The sequence below is a fragment of the Haemaphysalis longicornis genome, unplaced genomic scaffold (assembly GCF_048455015.1).
Source record: "Haemaphysalis longicornis isolate Haplotype H1 unplaced genomic scaffold, Haemaphysalis longicornis Haplotype H1 scaffold_2, whole genome shotgun sequence".
In the NCBI taxonomy this organism is placed as follows: Eukaryota; Metazoa; Arthropoda; class Arachnida; order Ixodida; family Ixodidae; genus Haemaphysalis; species Haemaphysalis longicornis.
The window spans coordinates 73,174,657-73,181,636 of NW_027526295.1; the positions used below are offsets into that span (position 1 = coordinate 73,174,657).

Consider the following 6,980-nt stretch of genomic DNA (forward strand, 5'->3'; position numbering starts at 1 on the left):
AATAGCGCTCCAAATTAAACTGAAGGAGCTTTCAAATTTCTGAAGTTCTGCAGAGCTGGTGTTGTTACTATCCCTGGAAAGAGCTGAAGAGGCTGAGTGTTGTAACGGGGGAGACTTTATTTGGTGGTGACTTTGAAGGCGCGCATGACGAAATTTGGCCCTGCCATAAAGCAGAAACATTAATCACAACGCGTAGGCTTAATAGCAGCGTTGTTTAGCGGTAAGTTTGAACGCGTACATCAGGAAATAAAGCATTTAGATGTAATGAGATATTAACTCACATAAAGTGGGATATGACTGGGGCACCTTTATTTGTTGCGGCTTTGAAAACGCACGCTAGGAAATTACGCACTGAGATGAAGTAGGAGCATTAATGACGTAGGCATGCTAACATGGGGCGGCTTTGTTTGCTTGTAGCTTTGAATGAGTGCATAAGAAAATTGCACATAGATGGGAAGTGATAAATCACATATGTGTAGTACAACTGCGGCGGCTTTATGAGCTGGTGATTTTGCAGAGGCACGTTAAAAAATTGCGTGTTTATATGAAATAGGAGCAATAATTACATGGGTGCGCTAAAACTGGGCGGCATTATTTCTTCGAACCTTCGAGGAGGCACGTTATAAAATTGCACGTTTATATAAAATGGGAGCAATAATTGCTTGTCTGCTCACGCTGGGTGGGTTTATTTGGGCGTGACTTCGAATAGGCACGTCAGACAAGTGCGCGTTTCGACGAAATAGAACATTATTAACAGAGATGTACTATACTTGGCGGAGATTTCTCTTGTTATTAATCTGAATGCTCACTTGAGAAAACTACGCGTTCAAAATCAGAGAAAATAACCCAAAGGCTGTGCTAGGAGGTTTTTGTTTTAACCTAGATAAACACCTTAACAAATTACGCCTTAATAGTAACAAAGAACATAATTACAACAATGGGCCTCGATTTAACGCGAGCTTCGGCTCCGTTAGCCACTCGGCAATCCTGGAAGGAGAAGCCGCGGCTGGAGTCGGTGCGCGAGCATTCAACTACATTTGTAATTTCCTCACGGGTCGAACAGCCACACTCACCCTTGGACAATTGGCTACACCCTTAATCCCCCTCGGTTGCAAAGTTACCCCGCAAGGATCGGATCTTTCCCCTTTTTTTTTTTTAATATGGCCCTACAGGCAGTCTTGGGCAGTAACTATTTACGAGTAACGCGTTACCGGTAACTAGTTACTTTTTTCAGTAACTTGTAACTGTAACACTGTTACTTTTTTGTGGAGTAACTGCAACGAGAAATATCGTTACAGTTACTTTATTTCTATAAAAAAAATTATCCAACAGCAACACTCATTAACGACTGATGTACAGTATGCGCGTTTCACTTTTTCGGCCTTTCTTACGAGGCGATAAAGATCGTGACGAGGAGCGGCCAGGTGATCCCGGAGGTCGACAAGATACGGGTTCTCGGTATGATTATAGACAAGCGTCGCGGCAACGGCGAGACCGTTTCCCGCCTTACAGCCAAGATCACCAACGCAGTGCGTCTCATCAGACGGGTCGCCAACCGCAAGGCCGGGATGAAGGAGGAGAGCTTGATTCGGCTTGTGAATTCCTTCGTAATCAGCCACGTCGCCTACGGTGCATTGCAGCCTTCCACAATTGGATGCAGTGCGAAAAGAATAAGATCAACGCCCTGATACGCCGAGCGTACAAGGCGGCGCTCGGGCTGTTCGAGTGCACAAGCACCGACAAGCTCCTGAGCCTGGGGGTACACAATACCCTCGAGGAAATTGCTGAAGCGCAACGATCCGCCCAGCTGGAGCGGCTCTCTACGACCGAGACCGGTAGGCGCCTACTGCAAGACTTGGCCTTCACGCCTGCGGCGAAGGCGAGCAGCGACGCTCCTGTCCCGGACGAGACCCGGCGCCGGATTCGGGTAGATCTCATCCCGAGGAACATGAATCCGGAGTTTGACAAGGAGAGAAGAGCGGCGAGGGCCAAGGCCCTCATCGACTTGTACGCAAAGGACGAGCACGCCAGGTTCGTGGACGCGGCCGAATACCAGGGAGACAGCGAGGCATTCGTGGCTACCGTCATCGAGGCGTCGTCTGGCGCAACGAGGGCGGCGGCGAGCGTTCGGGTCCGACAGGCGTGCCAGGCGGAGGAGGTGGCCATTGCCCTGGCCATTGCCGACCCCGAGTGCCAGACAGTGTTGTGCGATTCCAGGAGTGCCGTGCGGAATTATGCCAAGGGCAAAGCGTGCGGTGAGGCTGTGCGCGTTCTGTGCTCGGCCGACCTCCAACGAGAGAACAGGTGTGTTAAAATAAAGTGGTTCCCGGCGCACTCGGGCAACGATGCGTCGGCCAAGCACGACAACCACAACGAGACGGCACACGCAGTGGCACGAGCGCTAACCAACCGCGCCGCTGCAACCGACCGTCCACTGTGGTGTAGCGCCAAGGACCGTATGACGACGTTCAACGAACTTACACAGTTCCACCGCTTGGCTCGAAGGACTCTCCCACCCCCGCACCCGGGGCTGAGCCGAGCGGAGGCGGTGCTGTTCAGACAACTGCAGACTGGGTCCTTACCCACCCCAGTGTTGATGAAATATGTGTACCCGCAAGTGTATGCTCTAGTGGAGCGCCCGCTCACTGTGGGCGCTTGGTTGTGTTAATTGTAACTAGATGTCGTTGCTGTGGTCGCACGTGACGGGTCACGTGCGTATGCGTCTAGGTGTCGTCTTGTTGAACAATAAACGTTCTCTTTGGGCTCTGGTCTTGGTGCGAGCAGGCCGCACTCTTTCTTCTTGGGCTTGTGCGTGGGCCCGGCGCGCTGAGCCTTCGCTCCCGTCGCCGCCGAGGCCGCTCGCCGTCGCCCACGACACAACATCTTTTTGGCGACGAGGATGGGATGCTTTTCTTCTGCTGCGACGACATCGTCGACGGGTCCGGCAGAATGAAAACGTGAGTGCGTTTGACCTCGCTCGAGTGTGACTGTCCGGCGCGTCTGGCGTCGCGAGGCCTAGCGTTCTTTTGTGCTGACGCTCGTCGAACCATCGCTTAGGCCTCGCCCTACTTCGTTCTTCTGCTTCTGCTCCTGCGTCTCTCTCCTTCCTGCTTGGCAGCATGGGCCTCTTCGATAACCTGCCCGTTTTCCTCGAATTGCCGGGGCCGCCTCCGATTCCGTGGCATAACTGGAAAAAATTGTTTCAGGCCCATCTCGAGGCGGCTGGCGGCAGCGACTGGAATGACGGACGACGCGCGTCGGCGCTCGTCAGCGTTTTGGGTAGGGAGGGGCAACGAAGGTATTTTGCTGAGGCGGAGCAGGACGAAGCAAGGAGGGACGCCGCCAGTAACGTGACCGACGCTAACGTAACCAGCCCTATCGTGACCGACTCCGCGACCGACTGTAGTGTGACCGCATCCTCGGCTCCGGCCATTTCGAAATTCGACCAACTTTTGGAGCAGCTGGACCGGCTCTTCGCTGCGTCCACAAATACGCTTGTTGAACGACATGAGTTCACAAGCCGTCGTCAATTTCGGGGGGAAAGTTTTTTAGAATACGTGACCGCTCTAAAGGAGAAAGCCGTACGTTGCAAGTTCGGGCTGACGTACGCGGAGCGCGTCCGAGATCAAATCATACATGGAACGTCTAACCCCCAGGTTAGAGAAAAGCTGCTCGCACATGGCGAAAAGTTGTCTTTGGAGAAAACTGAAGAGATTGGTCGGAGTTTTGAATCTTTGTCGTTGGCGAACCAAGCCTTCGGTTCGCATCAAGTACAAGCAGTAGGTCGACGAGGAGAAGGTGGCGTCGCGGAAGATGACAGTCGGGGAAGCCGCCGCGCTCAAGATGGCGGCGTGGAGAATCAAGATGGCTTGGGCCGCCGGGGAGGCCGGCGCGCTCAAGATGGCGGCACAGGAATTCAAGATGGCCTGGCCAGCCGGGGAGGCCGTGACGTCATTCCACCGGGTTCGGGAAGGCAAGATGGTGGCCTCCAAGATGGACGTTTCCATCCGCAGTCAGCTGTAGAGTTCCGCGGTACAGTTCAGCAGAAGTTTGCAGGCAAGCTTCAGTTGTGCGAACGATGCGGAAATAAATGGCATAATTCAGCATTTCAAAATTGTCCAGCCCGAAATCGGCGCTGCAACTCTTGTAATAAGTGGGGACATTTCGCATCGATGTGCCGTAAGCCGGCACCAGTGCATCGAGTTTCTTCGAAGGAAGCTACGGGATCCGCTTCGACACCGGAACCTGTAGAGCATCCAGCATCCACGGAGATCAACGCACCCGCAAGATCTTCCGTCTTAACAGTCAGCACTTCTTCTAGAAAGGACTTAGTCGTCCAAGCTGAAGTCAGCGTCAACAATCCTCCAAGAAAGGACTTAGTCGTTCAAGCCGAAGTCAGCGGAGTGACCATGCAACTCTTAGTCGATACCGGAGCATCCGTGTCGTTGATGACTGTCGAAGATTTCAAGCGTCACTTCAGTAAACAGCATGCGCTGTCCAAGGCTTCCGTCAACTTGTGGAATTTTTCCAAACAACGTATCGGCATCCGCGGCTCATTCCAAGCTCCTGTTCAAGTCTTGCAACGGTCTTGCTCCGTCACATTCTACGTCACCGACAAAGGGACATCTCTTTTGGGGCTCGACGCCATCCAGCAACTGGGCATTCAGATCGACGGTGCGTCTCTTACGTGTCGACTAGCATCGGTGTGTGCAGTGCAGTGTCCCGTGAACGTGCCCCCGGGTTTCGAACATCTCCTCAACGGCGACTTGGGTCTTGTCAAGGACGTCTCGCATAAGATCCAACGGCGGCCAGGTGTGACTCCAGTTGCATCTAAGCTACGAAGATTGCCTCTTGCTCTCCGTGATCCAGTGTCCAGCGAGCTGCGACGCCTCGAGGACAATGATGTCATTGAGCGTGTCGACGCCTCGGAGTGGGTTTCGCCACTCGTCGTCGTCCGGAAAAAGAACGGGGACATTCGGCTGTGTGTGGACCTCCGGGAACCGAATAAGGCAATTATCATTGATGGGTATCCTTTACCGCATGTTGAAGAGCTGTTGCAGATGTTTCATGGTGCTGTTTGTTTTTCTAAGCTTGACTTGGCGTCGGCTTATCATCAGTTGTTGCTGGAAGAGGGCAGTAGGGACTTAACTACTTTCGTGACTCATGAAGGTTTATTCAGGTTTAAGAGGGTGTGTTTTGGTCTGGCGTCGGCGCCTGCGGTTTTTCAAAAAATGATGTCTCAGATCTTAAAAAATTGCAGAAATGTTGTTTGCTATCTTGATGATATTCTTGTGTGGGGAAAGACTCAAGCTGAGCATGACGCGAGCCTGGTTGAAGTCTTAACATGTATAGCAAACAGTGGCATGAAGTTGAACGACAAATGTCTTTTTTCGGTCAGGGAACTTGATTTTTTGGGTCACAAGATTTCGGCTGAGGGCATCTCACCTTTGGAGAGCAAAGTAAAAGCTATAGTTCATGCTCCCGCTCCTACGGACCTAAAGTCACTGCAATCATTTTTAGGTCTTGCAGGATACTATGCTAAGTTCATAAAGAACTATGCAGAGATAGTTGAACCACTTCGCCTCATGCTCAGGAAGGGTCAGACGTTTTGTTGGTCTGATGATGCTCAGCGCAGTTTCGATCAGTTGAAAGCGTGCCTCACATGTTCTCCGGTTGTGAAGGTCTTTAATACTGACTTGCCTGTAGTAGTAACTACCGACGCATCTGATGTGGGAATTGGCGCGGTACTACAGCAGCGGTATGGTTCTCGGCTTGAAACCATAGCCTTTGCATCTAGAACTTTGTCGGAGACTGAGAGAAAATACTCTGTGGGAGAGCGCGAAGCGCTGGCTTGTTTGTTCGCGTGCGAAAAGTGGCACATTTTTCTTTGGGGCAGACGGTTCACACTTAGAACTGACCATCAGGCTGTAGTTGCTTTGTTAGCCGCAGGAGACTCAGGTCGGAGACCTTTAAGGATTTCGAGGTGGTCAGCTCGTCTGCTGTACTACAATTTTGACATCGAGTATTGTAAAGGGTCAGAAAATCTGGTGGCTGATGCTCTGTCAAGATTACCCATTCAGACCGGTCAGGAACTTCAGGAAGAAGAGATAGTGTCACTGGTAACATCAGTAGTCGATAAAGAAACCGTGCAGCTGGCAACGAAGGCAGATGTGACGTTGCAGAAGGTAGCAGAGTATGTGTCCAAGGGTTGGCCTGATAAGAAAAAGGTACACAGTGATTTAACTGCTTACTTTCATGTAAGGGATGAACTTTCTGTTGTGGACGGATTACTCATGCGTGATGACCGTGTAGTTATCCCTTGTGTACTGGTACCTACATTTCTCGAGTTAGCACATGAAAATCATCAAGGAATAGTACGCACGAAACAACTTCTCCGGGAACGTTACTGGTGGCCCCAAATGGATCGCAATGTTGAAGAACATGTAAAGCATTGTCACGTTTGTCAGCTGGCAGACAAGTCTGCTAAGCCTCATGTAGCTCCGTTGCAGCCAGTGGAATGGCCTGAAGGGCCTTGGCAAAAGTTGGGAATGGACATCGTCGGTCCGTTAGATGTGTCGTACCCCCGATTTCTTGTTACACTAGTCGATTACTACTCTAAGTGGCCTGAGGTTCTGGGCACAAATTCCATTTCAACTGAGGATGTCATTAAGTTGTTGGACTCTTCTTTCAGTCGGGAAGGGCTCCCTGAGGTTTTAGTGACGGATAATGGACCCCAGTTTGTCTCCAAACAAATGCAAGAGTATCTAAAGGAAAAAGGTATCCGCCACGTGTTCTCGTCGAATTATTACCCTCAGGCTAACGGCCAGATTGAACGTTTTAACAGAGTTCTCAAAGAACATTTACAGGTAGCCAGACTTGAAGGCAAGGATGCTTCGAAAAGCATTACACAATTTCTTGGGTCGTATAGGGTCACACCACATTCAGTGACAGGTCTTTCTCCAGCTTTTTTGCTGCATGGA

At 51.1% G+C, this 6,980-nt stretch overlaps 1 long non-coding RNA gene across 1 annotated transcript; it reads left to right on the top strand.

The window, feature by feature from the left end:
* Window positions 1-2,745: 2,745 nt before the first annotated feature.
* Window positions 2,746-5,974, top strand: LOC144168989 (uncharacterized). Its single transcript, XR_013322321.1, has 2 exons — window positions 2,746-2,957; window positions 3,207-5,974. It is a non-coding gene; the product is annotated as an uncharacterized LOC144168989 (long non-coding RNA).
* Window positions 5,975-6,980: the final 1,006 nt, after the last annotated feature.